The 25,468-nt window shown below is 38.7% G+C and overlaps 1 pseudogene; it reads left to right on the forward strand.

Annotated features, from left to right (window-relative positions):
* The window catches only part of LOC114473366 (netrin receptor UNC5D-like), a 278,176-nt pseudogene that overhangs the window by 236,806 nt on the left and 15,902 nt on the right, over positions 1-25,468 (forward strand).

Genomic DNA, 25,468 nt, shown 5'->3' on the forward strand with positions numbered 1-25,468 from the left:
AAAAGGAGTTTCAAAAGGAAGGCAATTTACTGAAAATTAAATTCAAACTCTGTTCATCATCTGATTAAAAAGTTTAAAGCTGACTTCAAGGTTATTTTTTATCAGACATTTACAGAGTCGTGACATCATGACGGCAAAAGCAAAGAGGATTTCTCTCTGTGTGCTGAACAAGTGAAGCTTCACAGGTTTCATTTGTCAAATAATAGATTTCACCTACAATGAGCCAAAGGATCCTACGGGTGGCCCTTAAAGATACAGGACAATTCATGACCCAGTTCAGGTTCGTGATGATGCTGAGTTTAGCCCAGGAAAGAGCGTCCGATTCTCCCCAATACCCATTACAGTAGTCCCTTGTTTATCGGGGGGAGTTACGTTGTAAAAATAATCTGCAATAAGTGAAATTTGCGATGTAGTTAACTTAATTTTTTACAAATATTATACATGTTTTAAGGCTGTAAAACCCCTCACCAAAATTGCGCTGTAAAAAAAAATCAGTGAAACACCGAGGCAGCGAAAGATGAACCGTCATATAGTGAGGGACTACTGTATACCATTTCTGCTACCGATTAACGTTTCATGCCTTTCCCTTATTTATTGTCATTACTGGCTATTAGGGATGTAACGATTAATTGTAAGGCAGTTAAAAATCGATTCATAGGTATCACGGTTGATATCGATTTTCTGTAAATTGAATCGCAGTACTTTTTTAAACCAGCAGAGGGCGCTATCCACAAGTGTAGGCGGCGGGCGGAGTCTGCTAATACTTTCTTTCTGGCTGTCTTCTACTCTTAAATATGTTAATAAATGATTCATTACCCATTTAGCACTGAAAGAATATCTGTAATATTACTTGAATATCTGTAAAAGTCACGTTTTTCTATTAGCTCTGTCTGCTAGCATAGCTTCTCTTCTTCACTGCAAGATATCTGCATTCCAACCGACCACTGTGTTACCAGCGCCCTCTGCTGGTCCAAACAAATATGACATAAATCAGTGCAATCACGGTTTTTTTTTTTTTAAGTCCAATTGTTAAGGCACAAAAGATATTTTCAGATGCACTTTTAAAAGAAAAAGAGCTATTATGCAGTTTTGCATTGTTTATTATAGAACCAGAATTTAAATTAATAGGCTTCATTTTCATTTGTATTATTCCTTTATTTATTTCATTCACGATTTATTTTTAGTTTAAATTGCATTGTTTTGAATAGTTTATCAAGGAATTCTTTTGACAATGAAAAATAAAAGGAAAATAGTACAGTATTTTCTAGTTTTTTTTCCCAAAAAAAAAATTTGTCTACAGTCCCATTTTGTAAAATAAATTGTGAGAGAATCGTATCGTGAACCCAGTATCGTGAATCGAATCGTATCGGGAGTTGAGTGAATCGTTACATCCCTACTGACTATTGAATAGGGGTGAGACGTTACACTGAATTTACCATATGATACAACAGACCAGTTCTCAACCTTTTCAGCCCGCGACCCCCAAAATAAAGGTGCCAGAGACCGGGAACCCCCACTGAACACAGACATGAACATTGAAGAACAGTCATGTGGAGACAGGGCCATCTATAAGGCGGAATAAAGGGGAGAACTTTATGGGGTCATCCATAAAGTCAGCAAAATGATGGTCCATTGTTCTATGAATCTGTTATAACCACATTTATTTATTGATCTGAATAATATCCACTGTTATCCAGGAAGTTTATTATTATTTGCACCATAGTATATAGTCATCTTAAAGATGACTATATACTATGGTGCAAACCAGGTGCAAACCAGAAATAAAATTGGTTGAAAGTGACCAAAGGTGGTGAAATTTTAAAATCTACAGAAATTGGTTAAAAGTCGCAAATTAAAGTGGCCAAAAATGGACAAAAAAATGGTTTAAAGTGTCAATATTGGAACAATTAATAAGAACAATAAGTCTAAACTTGCAAATAATGGGCATGATCAAAAATGGTGTAAAAGGTGGTGAAATGGGATTTTAAAATCCACAGAAATTGGTAAAAAGTTGCAAATTAGAGTGGCCAAAAACAGGACAGAAAAAGTGGTCAAAATGGTTCAAAGTGTTAATATTGGCTTAAAAGTGGCAGAAATTTCAGGGTAATGTAATTTATTAAGTAGGAACAATTACTTTAAACTGGCAAATAATGGGCATGACAATTTGTAAATGTGGTTAAATTGGCCAAAATAAGAATGTAACAGTAATGGGTCAACATTAAGTGGGAAAAGTGGTGGAAAGAGTTTATAAGTGCTGAAAATGTCTTAGAAGTGGAACATTTGACAGATAGATATGGTACATTTGATAGATAAATAGATAGGTAGATAGATAGATAGATAGATATGGTAGATAGATATGGTAGATAGATATGGTAGATAGATATGGTAGATAGATATGGTAGATAGATATGGTAGATTTGATAGATGGATGGATATTTGTGTGTGTGCTGCCTGATAGAGCGCTGGGTTGTGAGTGTGTGCGTATTCCTGTTGCCACGATGACAATGCGTAAGATTGCTGTGTGTTGCTGCTGAGCTGTCACTGGATGGAGTTGCTCCATTCCTCTGCTTTTTTTTTTTGCTGGCTCCGCCATGATATAAGTTTGAGAAAAGTGAATTTGTAGACAACCGTGTGCATAATCTAGCATTAGTTTGTATTAGGCTGCCGTAAAGCAGTACGTCGGAGGCAGGAAAGTTGCAAGTGCGGTTTTCTGGCCAGAGACAGCGGGGGGGATGAAAGACCCCCCAATCACCCCATAAACACTTCCATTACCCTCACAGGGACTATGAGAAGGATTTATTAAGGTGAAAAAGTTACTTAGTTCTGCATTAAAATGTATAAAAATCTAGAAACAAACCAAAAAAAACCCCACATTGTAGCATTTTTTATTGGCTAATTTAGAAAAAAGTTATTTTTGTTCTACCATCAGTGAGAGTGATAACTGAGACAACAAAGCCTCGAGCTGTGAACAGAAGTTACCGTCAGTGATGTGTTCAGGTGCATCTCTTATTCCTTCCAAAATAAGCACGTGTAACTGCATCACATTATCTACGTGGCTTTGTTTCACTTTCAAAAGTGTTGTGTGAACGCTAGCCAAACCATACGGCAACAGTGGAGGTTTTTATTTTTACTTTTTAATCTAAGCCTCAGGGGTAAAGCTGCAGTTTGATTTAAGACTCGAAGTGGGGAAAAACAACAAAAAAAAAAAGCTTTGTTTCAGCTATAATATATAGAGTTTACTTAAAAGAATGTGGAAAAACTCAAGTTGTTAGAATAACTAACAGTTTATCTGTTCTTTTACTTACAGATATATTTCTTTGTTCACATAAGCACAACCAGAGCCACTAAATAACCGTCTTTAATCTTGACTTTCAGGCATTCGGTCTAATTACCTGTGTTTCAGCAGCAGGTAACCTTGGTTTCCTTCCTGCCTGAGGCTGATTAGCAGAAAAGTGCCACCACAGGCCAAAGTGCTCCTGCCTTTGTGTCGGTTTGTTTGTTTTTTTAGAAAGCCTATCCAAACCGGTTTAATGTTGAAGTGTTAATTAGCAACAGTGTAATCAAAAAATAAGATTTCATAGAACAGTTGGTGCCAGGAAGTGTAAAGATAAAGAAAGCCAAACAACAACATGACATTCAGGTACACACACGGTGCACTTTACACGCCCCAAACAAACAAGCTCTTCCATCTACACCTTCCTCTGGTGTTACTAAAACAAAACATTTCACTTCTTTTAAATACTTCAATTTATAGAGCCGTGGTGTCAAACTCATTTTAGTTCAGAGGCCAAATATGGACCAGTTTGACCTCAAATGGGCTTTAGGTGGGGGGAAAATAGAACAACTTTAACATTATCGTGCCGTAGTATTCAATATCAGTTCAATTTACTTTAAAAAGGCTTGATTTTTCTTCCACTTTAGAGAAATTTTGTGCAATTGTTTGTGAGAAATTGCAAGATTTGTTAGAAAAATGAAGTTATTTTCACATTTTGCAATAAAAAATGACTGCATTCATTCATAAACAAAGGAAAAATGCAAGCCCCTTAAAATATTGTGGAGTTGGTGAATTTGAGATATCTAGACAACTGGATTTTTTTTGGTAATTTACACAAAAATTCATGTTTTCTAAAATTTATGCTTAGTCCTGTGGGCTGAATTGGATGCTCTAAAGCAGTGGATCTCAAGTACCCCCGTTCTCTAACTTTTGAATCCAAGTACTAGACTAGAACATTTTGCTCAGAATTCGGTGAAAAATGAACTTTAAAGCAAAAGATGGATGAACGAGTGATAAAACGCATTTTAAAGAATCATATTTTGTAAATCAGTGGAATGAACCAGTATTTACTGCCTCCTGAATAGTTTTATTTCTATCATTTTTTCATTTACGGTCTTTTCCTGCATGGTGTGGAACCAAGACTGACCCTTGTATTTTTAGTTCATGTTCTAATCAAAATCATTTCTATCATCATTTTGTGTGGGTTTTTTTTTTTTTTTGTGTGTTTTTGGTCTCATTTTGTTGTTTTTTTGTTTATTTTTATTATTCAGTATATTTTTCTCTTATTTTGTGTGTTTTTGTTGTCGTGTTGTGTGTGTGTGTGTGTTTTGTTGGTAAATAAATTATTCTCTCTCAATGTGTGTTTTTGGTGTCGTTTGGTTGTTTCTTATGTCGTTTTGTATGTTTCTCTGTTATTTTTGTCTATTTTGTAGAGATCTTGTGTATTTTTCTTCCATTTGTTGCCGTTTTGTGTGTTGCTGCTAATAAGTATTTTTCTCTCTTAGTATCTTTTTTGTGTCATTTTGTGTATTTTGTTGTTGTTTGCCTGTTCTTTCTATTATTCAGTATATTTTTTTCTTATTTTGTGTGTTTTGTTGCCTTTTTGTGAGTTGCTGGTAATATTTAGGATGATTTTAACTAAAAATAAACATTATAAAACCCCATATTTAATGCATTCATTTGTTATTTTTCCCCTCTCTCTCTCTCTCTCACTCTCTTTCTCTCTCTCTCAAATACCCCCTGTAGTGCCATTGCATACCCCTCTGGGTACACGTACCCTCATTTGAGAACCACTGCTACTCAAGTAGTTTCTTTTATTTCTGAATCCAAGTACCCCCTTTTGTCTGACTACAAAGACTACAAGATAATGCTCATTCCAATCAGGCACCGTACCCAAATCCCTGAAAGTAGCTGCTGTGAAACCTCTGTTAAAAAAGAGAACACTGGATGCCTCTATACTGGCTAACTATAGACCAATCAGAACCTTCCATTCAACTGAGTCAATTCTTAACATTCAACAAAATATTTGATAAATTTCAGTCAGGTTTTGTTCTCATCACAGCACTGAAACTGCTCTGATCAAAGTGATCAATGACATAAGGTTGAACACTGATTCAGGAAAAGTATCTGTTCTCATTCTGTTGGATCTAAGTGCTGCATTTGACACTGTAGATCATACAATTTTGTGACACAGATTCCAAACATGGGTTGGACTAAATGGAAAAGTAATGCAATGGTTTAAGTCATACTTGGAGGATCAAAGTTATTTTGTAAGCATTGGAAATTTTGAATCTGACAGATTACCAATGTCCTGTGGGGTTCCTCAGGGATCTGTTCTTGTAGCCCTTCTGTTTAGCCTTTATATGCTTCCTTTAGGACAAATTTTACAGAACTGTAAGGTTGATTATCAGAGCTACGCAGATGACACACAACTATATCTATCACTGAACCCAGATGACTATGGTCCCATAGAGGTGACGTGTGACTGTTTAGAAAAATTAAACTGATGGATGAGTTAAAACTTCCTTCAACTAAATCATTTCAAGATGGAGGTTATTGTATTTAGTGCAGTGGTTGCCAACCTTTTTTGGATCGTGACCCCATTTTGATATCAAGAATTTCTGGTGACCCCAAAGAAACCCCTTTTTTTTTTTTTCCTAGAATGAGTTTTTGATCATGTTTGTCCTCAGATTTATTTATTTTTGATTGCATTTTAGTTAAAATAAATGTATATTCACAACGTGTAAGTATAGAAATACAGTTGTTAAAGAGTGTGTGTTTTAATAAAAAAAAAAAAAAAATTACAAAATTTTAAAAATCTATTTTGATTTTTCAGAAATTTCAGGCGAGCCCACATGGGATCCCGACCCCAAGGTTTAAAAACACTGATTTAGTGGCTCCTGAATAGATTTATTCCTATAGTTTGAATCATTTCCTGTCATCTCACCCCTGGGGTGGGACCAACACTGACACTTTATTTGTTAATTTTCCACTGTCTCGCTCTCTCAAGTGCTCCCTGCTGTGTCATTCCGTCGCTCTAGGGGTGTTCCTCATTTAAGAAACACTGCTATAGAGGATTAAGTCCTATACAAATGGATGGAGGCTTCAATGAGAATAAAACATCTACAGTGGTGAATATTTCCTCTCTCTGTCGGTAGCGATGCTTTCTATTGGTGTCCACATGACTGGGTTGCTCTTGCCTCCCATGATGCTGTTGTATAAATGATGCTGAGAAGCATCCATGTGCCCCCCCCCCCCCCCCCCCCCCCCCGCACCAGGATCGCATCCCGTGTTTGTGCGGTGTCCAGCCGGGCCAGCTGCGCGACTGATGGTGGTCCCATCGATCGCTCCCAGTCTTCATGGCTTCCTGCCAGGATTGGGCTCCTGGCCACGAGCAGCTTGGCTCAGCTAATCTGTCACCAGGCTTTCTGGAGCAGGCCTCATAAGCTCCATCGACCCACAAAGGCTCACGCGCTCTGTGGAGACGCCTGTCCTCCCCAGTCTCACTCTCCATTAGTCTTCAGGCTTTAATCTTCCTCTATCTGTGTGTCAGCTAGTCAGGGCCTGATTCATTATGAGCTTCCAAGGATGGGAGTTTACTTTGCTCATAGCCAAAGGTCACACCCTCACCCCTTGTTTGAACACTTATTTATTAGCCCTCAGATTGCTGCTTACAGTTGTAAATTACATTTAAAAGTTAACCCTTTTCATGGAAAGTTTAGCAATTAAAACGGATTACATTGGCCACGGTTCCATGGTGTTTTTTTAATTTGTAATTAATTACTTCTGAATTAAAATGTCTGCTACGTGTTTACATGGAAATAGTAATTCCAAATTGGGGTTTGCATGGAAACACATTGAGAATAGAAAATAACTATTTGTCATTGTAACAAGTAGAACAAAATTGCAAACGCCTTCAGTCAGTGCAAACAATAATCATTTAAAATATAATAAATGTAAAACAAAGATAAGAGTGCAAAAAATAAAACAGGCCTTTATTGAATTCCGCTTCAAGTCTGGGTTTTATATTTATTATTTTTATTCCCTTTAGTTGATATGGACATGACAATTACATTGGTTACCCAGATGTATTGTTTTGAGTGTGTTAGCACATGTGCTAATGTACAACTCCTGTCCACGGGAGGCTTTTAAAAAGATTAAAAGTGACAGAAATAATAAGAAAGTAAGGAGGAAATATACACTGCACAAAACATTACAAAAAGAAAAGCAATATTCAAAGTTAAATACAGTCATTAGTTATAACGAGAAACCAGGTAAAACTACTAATGTGAACACTGTTGATTTGATTTTAGCCATTTTTTAAGTCCATTGTTGAAAGCATTGTCACAAAAACTTAGAAGACCACACGATAAGAACTATTTTCACTTTTATTTTGATTTTAGTTTTGAAGCAGCAGCTCAACAATAACACACTTTATCTTTTCACGTTTCACTTCACTTTTAACTCACTTTCCATCCGTCCACCCACTCTTTTTATTATAGCCATATATTCTAAGGCACACGTCAAGTGCCCCGAGTGACAGTCAGTCAGTCGGGCCAGCCTCCCTTCGCCTTTTGATTGTGTATGCAGACAGTAGTTGACCTGTAACTTTGTGGATAAGGATTGGCTCTAAGGGCTAGGCTTGCGCCGCGGCTACAGTCTATGGGCTGGAGGAGGAGCCGCTACCGCCGCCCTCCTCTCCCGGCGAGGCCAAGGTGTAGGAAGGGAGCGCCACCGACATGGTGAGGCGGGCCTAGCACTGGGTCTTTGGCGGCGGGCAGAAGAGTGCGGCAGTGGCGGCTGCTCCTCCAGCCCATACTCCAGTCCATAGACTATAGCCGCAGCTTTACGATAACATAGTAAAGGGCAACAAAATGACACGACTAAAAAAAATATACAAAAGAAAGAAAATGCACAAAATGACTCCAAAAACAAACAAAAATACAGACAAATTCACATAATGACAACAAAACACACAAAATGTTGTTCTTTCCTCTATTAATGCTCAGATTGGTCATTACTATAGATCAGTGTTTTTCAACCTTGTGCTCATGACCCCATGTGGGGTCACCCAAATATCACATGGGGTCACCTGAAATGTCTAGTTATTGATGATTAAAAAAAAATTACTGAATAAAAAAATCCCACTTTTTCAAATTAAAATAACACACTGCTTGACCGTCATGAGACAGGTTAGTTTTACTCTACTGATGATGTGTATTCTATACTTTCACTTTCTCAAATATGAATCTATTCAAATAAAGTGCAGTAAAAAAAACATCTGAGCTGTCTTTAGGGTCTCCAGAAAATCTTGATATCAGAATGGAGTCGTGATCCAAAAAAGGTTGGGATGGAACCACTGATATACAGTAGATGATGTGGTGCCTGGATTAGTTGATCCGATTTTCGTAGCCCCCACTTAGCTCTAGGTCATCATTTTGTTTGACCAGGATTTTATGTAACGATGTGCATTCTTGCCTCTCTCTGTTTAGCGCTGCATCGGAGGATGATCCAGAGATCTTTCTGAGCCCAGTGGTGACTTATGGCCCCCCAGGCCTGGACCTGTCGTGTCCCATAGCCATGACTATTGCACACTGCGCGGAAGTCACTGCCGATAACTGGGCCGTTCGACTAAAAAGACAGATCCAGGAGAACAAGTGGGAGGTGAGTGCTCCTTAAATTTCCCATTTTCAGCAGTGACAACATCAGTCGGAGGACTGAAGCTATTACAAACTCATAACCTTCAACTCCGCCGCCTGGAATATCAATACGATCTGGTAAATCTCGACTTTGATGAAATTTTTCATCATGCAGAGCAGCCATGCAAGCAGGGAGCTGATTTCAGGGTTACCACTTCAGATGAAATTTAGCCTTTCAAGCTTTACCTCATGCTGTCATTGATGCAAAAGAAATGTCAGCGCAAATACAAATGACATGTCCCAGTAAATTATGGGTTTCTCTTTCACTCTTTGACAAGGAGGTCTGAAACTTTCCACTCATCCTATTATACACACACGATTGTACAATGGGACATAAACCTAAAAAGACGCACGCGTTTGACTGAGAGTGGTGAGAAAAACCTGAACGCATCCAGGGAGAACAGGCAAACTCCTCTCATCATAGGCGGAGTTTGAGATTCTTGCCGGGGGGAGGGGCAAAAAGAAACATAGAATTAAATGTATAAACACCAACCACAATGTGTGTAAAATATACAGAGGGTTCTTATCAGGTTTTTTCACAGCATAGGGGGGTCGCGTGGTGCACGAGCGAGTGGTGTTGGTGTGGAAAACTGTGAAATGTATAAGTTCCATTCTTACTTTAAAGGCAAAAGCTATTTGTTGAATTGGTGAAGGATCACGTTGAATGTGATGGTGGTGGTGTGTGAATGTGAGAGTGATTGGGTGAATGAGCTGATATGTAAAGCGCTTTGGGACTGCTTCAGTGTGGTTATAAAGCGCTATATAAATCAAGTCCATTTACCATTTACGTGTGTACACACATGCGGAGGATGTGCGCACACACTCATGACGCACACATTAGAGCTTTAATCGGGCCAGAAAAAGAAGACCCTACCCAAACCTGTCCGACCAGAATGAAGCCGATGTCTCTTTAAGCCCAAAATCGTTTGAACAAGATGACATTCACATCGTTGTGTGCGCACGTAGAATAATGACATGCAAGTTATAAACATGACATGCAGCTTCATGTGTCGCTACATGCTACGTCTGGTTGAAGCGCTGTCTATATTGGATGGTGATTATGGTTACCAAGCGGAGGATCACACAGGCAGCATCGGGGGCACCTAAGTGTTGGCAGGGGTCCTCAGGTAAAGACGGGAGCATCCGAGCAGATTGACTGATTTAAATAGACAATGCGACTGATGTATGCGTTTCTGGGTTATTGTTCGGCTCGAGGTCACTTAATAAAATTAACAGGTCTAGAAAATGTATAATTAATAATGTTAATTATTAATCTGAGTTAAAATGGCAAGAACTGATGCTTTACCGGTAGTCATGGCAAGTGAGCTCTGTTGACAGGTAGTCATAGTAACTCAAGAGCAGTGATGACACCTCGGTGATGACACTATGTACTGAAACGACAGTATAAATTCAGTTCTGAAGTCTTGACATAATTAGTTGCTACAAGGTGACTGAATTCAGACGGCTGAAACCAGATTGTCGCCAGGAGACACAATTGATAATGTTAAAAAATTTGTGTCAACACGTCGTTAAATGTTATGAATTCATGATAAAATCAGGCCGGCGGCTGCTTTCTGCTTCATTTTTGCAGCAGTACCATACATGAACTGCTGGGTGCAGTGTCGCTTCACCATTTACCATTTCTACCCTAAAAATATATCTGAAGTAAAGGAAGTTACAGGCAATATTCAATCTTTAAATTTTCTTTGAGTTTGTGACCAATTTTTTATTCAATTTGGGAAAAAATGTGTGAAATGATTTTGATAAAATTGCAGTTTTGGAAAAGATAAAGATTTATTATTTCACAATTTGTGACTAAAAATGACTAGCACCATGTGATCAAAGCGTGGGAAAACTGTGTGCCCTGAAAATGTTGTGAGCTTTCATTGAATTTATGTATTTGAAAAGGCTGAAATATCTACAACTGAATTACTTAATTACTTGAATTACTATCTGCTTAAAAAGGCCGGAGTTGGCCCCCGGGCCTTAAGCTTGACACATGTGCCCTAGGGGTACACTTACCACCATTTGAGAAACGCTGCATTGGAACACTAGTGTTTAGCAAAAGTAAAGCCCTTACACAGTAACTACTAAGTAATGACTTTGTAATGTGTTAGTCCTGACACTGTAAATCTGCCTGGTTCTAGTTTCCTAACGCTGCGTATTCACTGTGCAATATTCTGCAAACAACCTTAAAATGTGATTTTGAAAAATAACGCTTGGAGGCTAATGTTTTGATATCGCCACATTAGAAAAGTTTAAGACAAACTAGTTTTGCAGTGTTTTCCCCTCACAGAGAAGCTAAGAATAAAAGTTCCAACACATTTGCAAGGTAAAAGATAAAACACTTCAAAGGTTATAGTAGCTCCTCTATTATGAGGAGAAATACACATGAAACTTTGCATTGTGCTATTTCAGATATTCCAAGCTTCACTGCTCTAGATGCATTCTGGTGCTATTTCTGTTATTGTCACTATGATTCTCTTCCTTCCTCACACCCAGTTGTTTCAGTAAAATAACACCTCTTAGCTTCTCCCTCTGAGCTGTTTCACAGCCACCAGCTGACGCCAGCCTTCCATTCAACCACTATTTGCCTTCTTGGCTAAGTGGATACTATTTTAATGTTTAACTAACCTCAACAAAAAGCGTTTGCATGACCTTGGGGTTCTGCATCTCTGTAGCGACCTGCTCTTTCACTTCGACTGACATTTGCACGGATGTAATTTGCCAAGCAGACACGCTGCACAAAAGAGAGAAATCCAAAGTCTTTTCACTGATGGTCCCCATGTGCAAAAGAATAGAAAAGAAGCAGAGTAACCTAATGCAAGTCAAACAGGAAGATGGGCTTAGGTTTGAGAGATAGAACTGAAAGACTTTCCCCAAAAATGTAAGGATGTGGCCCGCTGCTGTCCCAGAGAAATGATTAGCCCTTTTATCTCAGGACGGATGTTTAATCACAACCTTATCTTGGAATTAGTGATAGTCAGTGAAGATGGAGCTCTCTCTCCCCTCCTCTTTTCCCCTGCTTCTCTCTTTCCCATTAAAGTCAACGCCAGAGTTGGGCTCCATCATTTCTCCCCGGCTTCCTCTCGGGGATGAGCTATGTCACAGAGATCCTTCACGTCTTGTGCGGCGCTAATGGTGCGGGGTCCAAGAATCTATGGGCCACTAAATTACCCCCCCCCCCCCCCCTTTCCCGCTCTGCTTTATATGCCTGGACCAGGCCGTATGCTGAGGGAGCCTGTAGGTCACCAAGGTGTTCCAGGGCTGATTTAAGGAGACGTGAGCACAAGATCAGCAGCAATCGGACACAGCTGCACCACCCACTTATCCGTTCTGTCAGTGTTACTACATCCCCGTCTGTTTGCTGAGGTGTCATCATTCACACAATAGCACATGGTCAAGTCTGGGATGGGATGACAGAGTTTCCAGCTCTAAAAAGCCAAATAATAACAACAATCCAAACTTTCAAACTTTATTTTCTGGGTCTTTTGTTTTGAAATAATGTATTATTATTAAAAATGTGATTTATGTTCAGTTCTCAGAATATAGATTCATTTTCCTCCACTGAACTAAATCAGAATTGAAAGAAATATCATGTTAAAATACATTTGTTTGAAATTTTATATAAATAACTCCAGTTTCAAATTATTAAATGTAATTTAAATTCATGTATTTGCATTTCAATATTATTTTCGTAAGCAAAGAAACTGAACTTTTTCGCCTGTCATTGTCATTCAAAATACATTACAGGAGAAGTGTTTTGGACAAATGTGCAAATGACATTAGACCACAGCTCTTTTTTAACTGTAGCTAACCCTGTAATATTTGGAATTAAATAGATGAGTTCTTCCAATGTCTTTACACACTTTTATTGATACACACAGCCCTGGTCAGGGCAGGTTAGACTCCCAGTTAGGATCATGGAAAATAAGATTTTTTCCATCTCATTATCCAGTTTAGACTTTTTCTTTAGACCTGTGTCCTGGGTACGATGGGTTCACGAGGGGAACAGTACTCAGCCATGTTGGGAAGTCCAGACATCACACAGCAACTCACATAATCATGGTTGCGGCAGTCAATATCACGGTTGTGGTCCAAGTCAGAAAATACCACAGACCAAGTTTTTGTAGTGTAGTCATAGCTCTCCACAATTTTTTCTGTGCTACCAGAGACTACAAAGATCTGCTTGTTCATCACTGCAATGCCAAGGTTACAGTGTCTGTGGACCATTTCAGGGACATCGTGCCAGGTGTTGGTCACTGGGTCGTAAGCCTCAGCAGACCTCAGATATCTGGCCCCATCGCCGCCTCCAACTGCAAAAATGTGGTTCATATATGCAACAACCCCAAGTCCAAACCGAGATGTTCCCATGGGAGTGATCACTGTCCACTGGTTGATGTCTGGGTTGTAATACTCAGCAGTATTTAGGTTGTTATAGTTATTCCATCCTCCACATATGTAAATCTTGTTGTTCAGTGTGGTGCAGCTGGCGTGGCTCCTCTCTTCATTCATTGATGCAATGGAAGTCCACTGGTTGATGTCGGGCTGGTAGAGTTCAGCAGTTCTGAGTGCGGTACCATCATCCCCCCATCCTCCCATTGCGTAGATGCATCTCTTTAGCACGGTAACATTCAGAAAGGCCCGAGACTTCTGCATTGGTGACACCTCCTGCCAAGTGTGTGTGACTAGGTTGAACCTCCACACTCTTTTAGAGTGGACACCACCCACAATATAAACATATCCACCAAGGAAGACAGTGCTGTAGAAGAATAAGGAAGTCATGGGATCCTCCAGACTGGGATGAGTGTGAATTGTGAGCCAGTTGTTAGTGATGTAGTCAAAGGCCTCTATGGTCCCAGAAAGTAATCCATCCATCAGTAAGACGGCATTTGGCAAGCGACGGCAAAACAAGGTGTTGTTGATCCCAGGCTCAGAGCAGAGTAACGAAGGTTGAGACATGACTTGAAGGGTGTTTAAGACCAAGAGGTTGGACTCAGAGTTTGTTTTCACCAGATCATTGTTAAGCACATTGTCCGTGATGTAACTTTTGTCCATCAGCCCCAGTCGTACCTTTGGTATCAGAGTAGCAATGGCTCCCTGTCGTTCCCCCGGCATGTGGTTTATCCACCTTAAAACACTTTGATAAACTGTGTTCTCCTGGGTCACAGTAAGGTCATCCTGACCCAGGATATCAGCCAGATCCTGCACCGCAAGCTGTAAAAATTCTTCACAGAGTGAAACCTCCTCAAAATTATCACAGATAAAGTGAAAAGACTCGTACTTTAGTTTGAGAATAATGGGAATATAACAGACTTTTGCAAATTGCCACAGCCCAATGCAGTTTTCTGGGCAGAGATGATCCTTAAGGACTTCAAAGCATGTTTGTTCCAGGGCTTTTACATTGAACTGATGCACTTCCATCATTAGATCAAAAGTATTAGTGCTGTCAGAGTGACAAAGATAAAGTAAGTAAAGTCACTGAGTCCAAGGACTTTGTGAAACATTTGCTCACTGTTATGACAATGAAGATCATGTGAAGAACAAAGCAGCTTATAACCTTGAAGATCAAAGCAGCTTAGAACCTAAAAGATCAAAGCAGCTTAGAACCTAGAAGATCAAAGCAGCTTCGAACCTGAAAGTTCCAGAAGAGCTTTTGCTCAGTGTTGTTCAGTTGACAATTTGTTTTATTCTTCAGTATTTTTGTAATATTTTAGTTTTAGTGCATGTAATATAGTTCACATACATAATATTGTTGTTTGTTGTGTACATGTACTGTATGTATATATGTATGTACTTGTTCAACCGGACACACGAGTGTGTGTATATTATATGTAAAATTCTGTACATAACATCTTTTCACCTTTTATAACACTCATAACTTAATTGTACATTTTGTTCCACATATATATATATATATACATATATAGTGAAAGCCTCTTTTTATTTTTATGTAATTTTTTATTTCAACTCATTGTTTTGCATATCACAAATGTAGCTATTTTTTTACGTTTAATTTTTTCGTGTGTACATCGTTCTATGTCACACTTGCTTTGGCAATGTAAACCTCCGCTCGGGTGGACAATTTAATGAACTAATTTATAAACAGTGTCATTGCCGTCTTGTTCTGTTTGGTTTTTTGGCAGTTGGCAAACAAGGCAAGCAGCATTACCGCTCACACTGTTCAGGTTGAATATTCTGTTCTCGTTTAATTCTGTATTTATCCGTAGAAATGTTGGCTTCTTCTTTTTCTTGTCGTGTTGGCTTCAAGAAGTTATGTAGTTTTGAGAGTTCGTCTTCGTCTTCCGTGTAGTTTTACAGCGGTTAGCAACCAAGGCAAGAAGCACCAATGCCCACCATTAGATCCTAAATCCTATTCATTAACCCCGTTTGCACAAGGAATGTAATAAGTGCTTTCTGGTTATGTACAACTTTACTAATATTGAACTGGTGAATTCCCTCTCTCTTTAATTCTTCCTTCATCTGAGTTCTTTCCTCATTATACCTACTACAACTAAACAAAACACAAGAAACAGACTCTTCCACCAAGCACTGCTCACTTAGGACTCTATTCTCCCATGAGCGTAAGTCCTAAAAGCCGCACAGTGGCGCTGTTTTTGGCTGAACGCTATTCTCCCCCTGTACTTAAGTCAGTCACTGCGTGCCTTCATGCCAGTTACGCACTGTGGGTGGAGCAGCCCTGAAATGTGGGTGTTCCCATTCAAATCTGGCATTCTCCAGTGTGCGTAAGTCCTCTTATGCACTTCTAACCCTGGAATAAGTGCAGCGCCCCAATATGGTGAAACATTATGTTGCACTAGAAACATGGAGTTAGTTACATTTAAAGCCCAACTGACTCGTGCGTCGCGCAGCAGCAGCTGTGATCACTCAGCTGCTGCTGCACGATTAATTAAAACTGACAGACGCAGACTTCTGTCCACATTGGTCACAGTGATTCAACTATTTTCATACTATGTTAGAGTTTGATCCACGACAGAGTGAAACAAGCTCATATGCGGATGAGAATGGACCAGAAACTGTTCCCACACATTTTTAATGAGGCTCAGCTCAGGTCACTTTAAACATTTTATATTTAAAATTGTGTATTATGGAAGCCAACAGTTCTGTTCCACTGCAAACATCCCTCTGTATTAAAGCAGGACGCTCTACGGCCGTGTTATTTCCTCATATCTCCAGCACATCAAACATTTGAATTTGTGTTTTTCTGTATGCATATGTGTTTTTAGGTTTGCATTTGTGTTGTGGCGTTTGCATTCGTGTTGTGGTGTTTGCATTTGTGTTGTGGCGTTTGCGTAGTGACTTTTGCATTCGTGTTTTTCTGTTTGCATTCGTATTTTTAGGTTTGCATTCGTGTTGTGGTGTTTGCGTTTGTGTTATCAGGTTTGCATTCGTGTTGTGGCAATCGTGTTGTGGCATTTGTGTTGTGGCGTTTGCATTTGTGTTGTGGTGTTTGCATTCGTGTTGTGGTGTTTGTGTTTGTGTCGTGTTGTTTGCATTTGTGTTTTGTCATTTGCATTTGTGTTTTTGCATTGGCATTCCTGTTTTTGCGTTGGCATTCCTTTTTTTCTGTTTTTCTGTTTGCATCAGTGTTGTGGTGTTTGCGTTTGCGTTGTGACTTTTGCTTTTGTGTTTTTCTGTTTGCATTCGTATCTTTAGGTTTGCATTTGTGTTGTTGTGTTTGCATTCATGTTGTGGTGTTTGCGTTTGTATTTTTAGGTTTGCATTTGTGTCGTGGTGTTTGCATTCGTATTTTCTGCATTTGTGTTTTTGTTTGCATTTGTGTTGTGGCTTTTGCATTCCTGTTTTTCTGTTTGCATCCATGTTGTGGTGTTTGCATCCATGTTGTGGTGTTTGCATCTGTATTGTGGTGTTTGCATCTGTATTGTGGTGTTTGCATCCATGTTGTGGTGTTTGCATTCGGGTTTTTTCCTGTTTGCATTCGTGTTTTTAGGTTTGCATTCACGTTGTGGCTCCCAGTCAGCCTCAGAATAGAATATAAATATAAATTCTGCTGCTGGTGTATAAATCTGTGAATGGGTTTAGTCCAGAATACATCAGTGAGATGTTAGCAGTGGCGGATGCTTTAAGACTACAAGGGAACCTCAGCTTCCCCTAAAATCAGTGGTCAAATATGTAGTGTTGTGTGTTCATTTCATTGACTAAATATATGACAGAACACATGTATGTTTAGTTCAGAATCAGCTTCTTATAACAGGAAACTGACAGTGACAGCGTGACGTTCTTCATTCATTACCGCAGCGTTACAGTGTTAATAAACAGTGGTGAAGTTCAGCTTCAATTGACTTCAATGGGAGACGATTTAGGGGTTGAGCCACTGCAGTCAAACTAGACGCTCATTGGATAAATGCTCGGTTATGACGCACTTAGTCCCGCCCATCGGACGCCGGGCTTCACAGGAGGTCTATGGAGCAGTGGGCTGGATCTGTCTGTTCCGGACGCTGGAATAATGGATGATGATTGGATGATCTGTCTCAGGCTAATTCAATTTTGATTGACAGCGAAATGAGCCAATCAGAGAGTATGATGTTGTAAGCACACAGGCGGGTTTTTCAAATATTTCAGTCTGTTGCTCTGTGTTGACACGGAGACTTTGCTGATCCTCTCATAGCGAATTAACTTCTGACAAACCTAGTGTCTGTTTTTGGTGTTTGTGGAGACTGTTACTGCTTGTGTCGTGAGACTTTTGACCAAACACTCACACTCCAGCGCGCAGCAGCTACGCGCGTGCGTGTGTGATAATCTACAAATAGTTGTTGACAACAAAATGTGAATTCTACTAGAATTCACATTTAAATAAACAGATACATTTTCTGAAGTAGGCAGAAAATGAGTTTCCCCTGCATGAAAGACCAGCAGCCGCCACTGGATGTTAGTCATGTATGAACCCAACAGGTCTCTCAGATCCATGGACACAGGTCAGAGGGGTGTTCCATAAAGCGTGTTATGTTCAAACTCTGAGGCTCAAATGAGGGAAACTCTGAGCATCCCATTCCTAAACACGAGGTATGTTCTTCTCTGAGTCTGTTACCATGGTAACACATGCTCATCATTACAAATGTTGTCGCTTTACGTTATTTATTTTTTTTTTTTTGCAATCGGTAGTTTTCTTTATAACTTTGTGGATGCAGAGCATTTAGGGAAAGACACTGAGAGGTTGATCTGCATTAGAACGCCGACTGACATCTAGAGTAAAGTTCCCTGAATACACACATGGCAAATCTAAATGGGAAATAGTTAATTTAAATGAATACACATTTATGGCTTGACATTGAATTTACGTTGTTTAATAGTGTAATAAAGGTGGATGTACGGACATCGTAATGAGTTGCTCCGTCCTTGAGAGCGTAGGGTCGGGGGTTTGATCACAGGCACAGTGTTTTCTTTTATGATGTCTTTTTTGGACGTCGACATGACTCTGGCGACTACATTACATAAAAAATATAAATGACGCAATGTCGAGCTGCCTTTACTGTCGTTATAGCCACTGTAGCGGGAGGGCTGTCTATGCAGCATCCCTCCGCTGCTGCCACGGCTCCTCAAACACATTTTATTAATATGATTAAACGGTCGTCACGTCCCTAGCACAATGAAGTGATGAAGTGACCAAAAAGCGGGACTAATCACGGGCAATTTAAAAGACCATAGTTGCTGAAGTGGCGTTCTTCGTGAATGCACCTTTAGAACAGGCTCATATTCCACAAATAAATCACTCTCTTCCGGGTGGTTGCCATGGCAGTTTGAGTAATCTGTGCTCCATTGATGATGGCTTTTTATCGCGCACGTGCACGTAAGTAACCAAGGTTTCCATACTCGGGGTTGATTGACCCACTTCATACCAGCTGTAATGGAATCGGATACCCAGAGTTTCCCATCGCGGGGTATGGGTTTATGAATAGACTCAGAGTTTGTTGAACCCTCCTTTCTGGAATACACCCCAGATAGTGGAGCCCAGAGCTCACAGTAAACATGGTGATGCTGCTTTTAGTTGTTATGCTGCAAAGAAGTGGAACAAACTGCCAGCAGAGCTGAAGTCAGCTTCAAATGTGAACAATTTTAAATTAAAGTTAAAGGCACTTTTTTTCTCTACTGTGTATGATTGAGAAGAAGATTTTAGGTCATGTTTGTTGATGATTTTAAATGTTTTTACTGCTGATTTTAAAGGTTTTTGCTCCTGATTTTAATGTTCTCAGTGATTTTTAAGCTGTTGAACGTTTTCTGTTTTTCATCATGTAAAGCACATTGAGTTGCCTTGTGTAAGAAACGCGTTATACAAATACATTTGCCTTGCCTTGCCCTAAAGGAAGTGATGTGTGTGGATGAGGAGAGCACTTCCTGCTACTGCCTGCTGGAGGCTCAGAGGTGCCACACCCTGCTGGAGCAGCCCGGACGCTACGCCCTGGTGGGGGAGCCGCTGAGCAAGGAGGCGGCCAAGCGACTGAGGCTGGCTGTGTTTGGCAGTCACGACGCCAGCAACTCTCTGGGTTTCACCCTCAGAGTTTACTGTGTGGACGACACGCCCCATGCATTTCAGGTAGGAGCACAAAACTATTTGGATTTACTGTCAAAATAAAGCATGATTCCAGGTTACAAACAGGTCTCAGAAAACGAAGGTATGTTGACCCTGTTAGCTCTCCGTGATTAAAATAATAAACTAGGGGTGGGACTCGATAAAAAAACTTTGTAATTAATAATCTAAATTAATCGTATAACAATATTTGACACGAGAACATTTTTCCAATTTAAATAGATTTTGGTATATGACTGAATCAATAAAAACAATAAATGAGCTTAAACAACAAAATTGTGTTTATTTTAATCATGGAGTGCTAACATAATGTGCAGCAGTATTATGGGTATACCGGGAAGTCGTGAAATAAAAAAGGTTTCTCGCTGTTTGGAGTGCAAAAAAAAGCGATTAACTTCCTTATTTTTTTTAATGCGTTATTTTTCTGTAAATTATTAATCGCAATTAACGCATTAAAGTCCCAGCCCTAATATTAACATTTTATTTCCTTTTTTCTTTTTTGCTTTTGTTCATCATCCCTAAGCTTCACAAGCAGACATTAGTGCTCTAAGGAGCTGTTTGCATATCAATTATTTACAATAATGCATGAGCGTGTAAAAGAACCACCTAAATATAAGTGTATTTATGAAAGGAGCACAGGAAGTAACCATAGCTACACGTCTTTTTTAAAACAAAGGCATGTAGCAAAAAATTGACAGTTCTTAATAATTGGCATTTATTTTTCAATTAAAGAAAAATTGCTTGCAAATTCTAAGCAGTCGTTAAAAGAAACTGTGATTTCAGTTTGACCGATGTTTTTTGTTCATGTAATTGTTAATTAGTTTGATGACATTGAATTGCTCTAGATTTAAATTGCAAACAACCAGTTTTGGTTCGTAAAGCCTTGCTATTGGGTTAATTACAGCACTAGCTATAAGTGAAGGCATGTCAAGGTTTGTTTGGAACTGAAAGGACTGTGGAAGCACTTGTGAAAAAGCTCCAGACTTGGACTTACTACATGGAAGGCAACATAAATCAAACGGAACAAACTGACTGTGATGGGTTTCCTCAATTCTGCAGCACCTGAAGTGGCTTTTAGCTGAGATTCATTGGCCTGGTTTGGAGCTAAAGCTCTGTGAGGAACTCACTGCACGTACGTCGTTAGTGAAGTGCATCGAAACAGTGATTTAACTTTCATATGTATAGAACACATGAACAATGCAATAAGCTGAGTGAGTGATGATTTACACAAAACGCATTTCATTCAATAACCTGTTTCTCCTTAGAAGCTTCATAGCAGAGATGGGCCACTTTATCACACGGGGGCCGCAAAAATGTGATTGTCTGATCTCAGGGCCACATTATCAACATTCATGTCAGCATTTAGAATAATGACCTATTTGAGCATTAATACAGGAAAGACAACTTTTTTTATTGTCATTTTGGGTGTGTTAGGAGTCATCTTATGTGCTTTTCTGTCATTTTGGGGGTTCTTGGAGTAATTTTGTGCATTTTCATTGTCATGTTGTGTGTTTTTCTGTCATTTTGTGCATTTTTACTGGCACTTTGTGTGTTTTTCTGTCATTTTGTGCATTTTTATTGTGATTTTGTGTGATTTTTCTGTCATTATGTGCATTTACTTCGGGGGGTGCACAAAATTCTATTCAGGGCCACATGTGGCCCCCAGGCTGCCAGTTGCCCATGTCTGCTTTGTATAGACTGGGTGCTTAAAGCTTAGGCGCCCAACACAGTTTTTAAATAGTTAAAGCCCCCAGCATGTTGTTTTCCTCACCAAAACAATTACACCAATTACACCCATGAACAACTTAGTCACCAATTTATCTGATATAGAGGAAAGCACGGAGCAAATATGTCCCTATCTACCGTACTCTATTTGTAGGGCTCTGATTTTCCATTCCATTTCAGGGTGATGGTATTCCCATTGCCAGAGCATTTACCATTTTATCGGCTTTCCCCATATTTGACATACTAAATATTCCCAAATCATCCCAAACATGCTTAACTGGGATTCATGAATTGAAAACTGGTGAATAACTGTATTTTCCAATGCTCTGAAATCGCGCAAAAACTTGAAAGATTTTGCAGGACAAGATTGTACGCAACAAATTTGGTGATTTGGTGAAAACATGTGATATTCTCCCAAAACATGTAGATACAACGTGTCATTTAACTGTTTCCATTTCAGGAAGTTTATTCCATGATTTCCTTTCATTTGTGCATAACCTTCCTCTTGTGTTAGCTTTCTGTTAGCATCTCTTATGATAACGGGTCCGTTTTGACCCATGTCTTAAATCAGCTGTAAAATACACAAAAAAAAACAACATATTTTTCATCCAATTTTGTTTTTGTTTTGGGCGTCTTGGCCTTTTTTTGAGTCAGTTTACCCCTCAATTCACTTCTTAAAAAAAAAAGGTAAAATGATTCTCAAGGGTAGTAAAAAAAACTTGATATGAAACATATTTTAATAACTACGTATGTGTAAGCCATAGAACTGTAACATGGTTCCCAAGTTTTGCATTTAATTAAATTGTAATTGACAGTTTTTATCAAATTTTTATGCCAAATACAATTACAAAGTCAATTATATGAACTAAATTACAGTTCAATAATGATTACAACAGCAACAGATTTTTATATTACAGTTATAATCGTTATTAATGATCAATTACGCAATTACAATTATAATTGACCCCAACCCTGTAAGCAACACACGATGTTGAATCCTTATATTTTCCACTGCTGAACTAAAACAACTGTTTGAGTTACTTTTCCTGTCAGGGCTTATGTTTGTTGTTGAAAGATTCAAAAGAATATCTTCTAGTTATTGAGATGTGGATGTGTGGCTTTGTTCCTGCTGATGATCTTCCTGTTTAGTAAAACACTGATGCTTGACGAAGAGACAAACGAGGACTTTAATTACAAAGACAACAGATGCTCCAAGGTTGCTTCGCTGCCCTTTCTTTGTGTAATTCAATTTGCTTTCTGTTAATTAAATGTGTTTCATTTGCTGTGATGACTATTCACAGACAATGAAGCGAGAGTGTGTCTGAGATCAGGGTCAGCCCTGGACTCTTCAGCGACGCCGTCTGGAAACTTTTCCCCTTTTATTTATTTTGAACTGTGGGACACAAACGCGTCTGTTGCTGCAGACAAAACGACAAAAACCCAGCGCGTTAATTTGTTTCTGGTTTTAATTAAACGCACACAATCACAGCTTGCCTGAAGTGGTGCCCGTGCTTATAGCCTCTAGTCCTCTGTCACTGTTGGCTTCAGTCAAAGAGCAACAAAGAGAAATTAATGGAGGTGCCAAAAGCCAACTCCACCAATAAGAACGGGTTAGATTTATTATTTGGCTTTTCTCTGTGCTTCATATAGACAAAATAATTCCCTCTGTGAGCTCAAAACAAACAGGGTTTTGTATTGTTACTTGACGAGGGTGGCCTGTCCTTTCCAGATACTCACTTTGTTTTAAAATCAAACTGTAATCATTTAATTGGCACACTGTAGATTCTTAGTTTGATCGGAAGAAGACTTTTTGAGATATGGCCAATTTAGTGAGTGCGTTATTTTTTCCACTTTCAGCTTCCAATATCTCAGGAACTGCGTGACATAGGAAACTGAAATGTGGTACAGTAATACATCTCCACCTTCTCTCTCAGAATAAACAAAAAATATCTGCCGTACATCTTATCTGATGCACATACCAGCTCCTGAAACAAGTTTGGGGCTGGAACATGTTTGGGCCTTCAGTAAACAGCTCTGCATATGCCTCAGCCCTTTGTATTTTTTACAGCTTTGAGCTACGACTGTTCACATCAAACAAACCAACTGTAAACAACAAACAAAAATAGTAGCAGTGGGACGATACACTAAGTTCACATTACAATACACGATATTGATCGATGCAATATTTCAAAAAAAGAAGAAAAAAAAAAAATCCGGACATAAAAAGAAGCAACGCATAGGTCACATGACTGGTGAATGGAAACGTTATTAATACAAAAAAATGGATGTTATGTAAAACATGCACGAGATATGTGGTGTGATGAATCTACTGGTGCTCCTCGTTTCTTGTGATCGACTTCCATGTGTGTTGACGGCTGCTGTTAGCGGTATTTATAACGTACAAAAATAAAAAATTTAGTGTACTCAAAAAAGCTTCAATTGTTTTGGCAAAAGTGTCAAATTGTAGAAGTTTTAACATCTATTGTTCCTCACACCAGCGTTACAGTTGATAATCAGTCACCAGTTTCTTTGGATACTGTTTTGAGCGCAACACCGTGAAACAAAACATAAACATGAGCAGTTTTTTTATGAGCTAAAACATCTACAGACTGAATGAAAACAGGAGCAGAACCAGAAAACTGCTGAAATAAATCCTAACCAGGTTTTTCTTTATTTCTGTTTTGGTTTTAAATCAGAAAAACAAAATACACTGTTTATTTGTTATTTTTATTTGGTTTTAAAACAGAAAAACCAAAGAATGTAGGGTACACGGATTGAAATAGGTTGTATTACTGTTATATGTTTAATCAACAGATGTTCAGTAGATTTTTTCTTTAAAAAAAAGAGATTGTTTCTCAGTGAAAATGCCAGTAGGCTAATAATTAATTCAATATATCAAGTGATAATTCTAAATAAGATGTATCTTCTGTTATATATTATTCCTCAACAGAATGGGTCAAATTCAGAGCCAAATTTCTCTATAGCGCTACATTGCATGTGACATGACATTATTATGTTGTAAGTGTGCAGGAGTAGGGGGTGCATGACTTCAGGTTAAATGTGTGAAGGGGTACGGGACTGTGGAAAAGTTTGGGAACCACTGATATAGATATCAATGCAGTTTTACATGCAGTTAAGCTCCTCCTTTACTGGAGAAACAACACCTGATTGTGAGGAAAGTATCAAAACACGGAGCTGAGAGAGGAAAGTCGACCGCTGCAGAAGCTGCGTTGCCAGTTTGGATCTCGATTTATTTAGGAAACAGCAAGCGAAGGTGAGATTTTGGTGAAGTTTTGATAGTTTATTAGTGCAACTACCAACTCTATTTTACATCTATATGATTTTAGATTATGTGTATTTATTTAGGGCTAGGTTAGTCCGTTCAAAGGGTTTGTGATGCTAAATGTTTTGTTGCGCTAAGATCAACGTCACTTATAAAGTCATATTAATTTAATGCAGATGAGCCAATGTGTTGAGATGTTAAACAGCTGCAGTTTTGAATGGGAACAGTATTAAACACTGGAACAAATAGCCGTTATTTTGGCCCTCAGTGTTTTCAGCAAAGCAGATTATATTATATTTAAAAATATTGTACCTGAGACTCTCATTGTATCTGCAAAGAAATTCTTTGTTGTATTTTTATCATAAATAATGAGTCGTTGTATGTGGGTTTGCTATTATTGGTCAGTATTTATCTTGGTTTTGTCCAGTTCTAAAATATCTCCCCCTCTTTGGTGTTATAAAAAATGCCCCCCCCCCCATCAAGAATGCAATTAAAATTCTGTAGATACAGGAATGACCACAACACACACACAAATCCAAAGCCTTGGATCAATTTCAACATTTCCATAAATGATGAAGCTGACACAGTAAATCCAGTCAATTTAAGCTCGGCAGGCCGGATTTGCACATTTTATCTTTCAGTTGTTAATGACTTTGTGTTTATTTATCTAGCATGGATTTTATGTGATTTTAATTTTTGCTTAATTTTGAACTATAGTCAACCATAAAGCTCAAATTTAATAAAGCCAGAAACACTCATTCAAGCATAATTTTGATTTCAATTGTGTTTCCATGTGTCATCTTTGTTATTTTTGGAAGAGGGAGAAAAAAAGATAATTCTGTGTTTGTGTTTTTTATTATCTTTTTTATATCATTTCTGTTCAGTCAGACTGAATGAGGTCAGTTGTAGGAGGAAATTAG

The sequence above is a fragment of the Gouania willdenowi genome, chromosome 12 (assembly GCF_900634775.1).
Source record: "Gouania willdenowi chromosome 12, fGouWil2.1, whole genome shotgun sequence".
In the NCBI taxonomy this organism is placed as follows: domain Eukaryota; kingdom Metazoa; phylum Chordata; class Actinopteri; order Blenniiformes; family Gobiesocidae; genus Gouania; species Gouania willdenowi.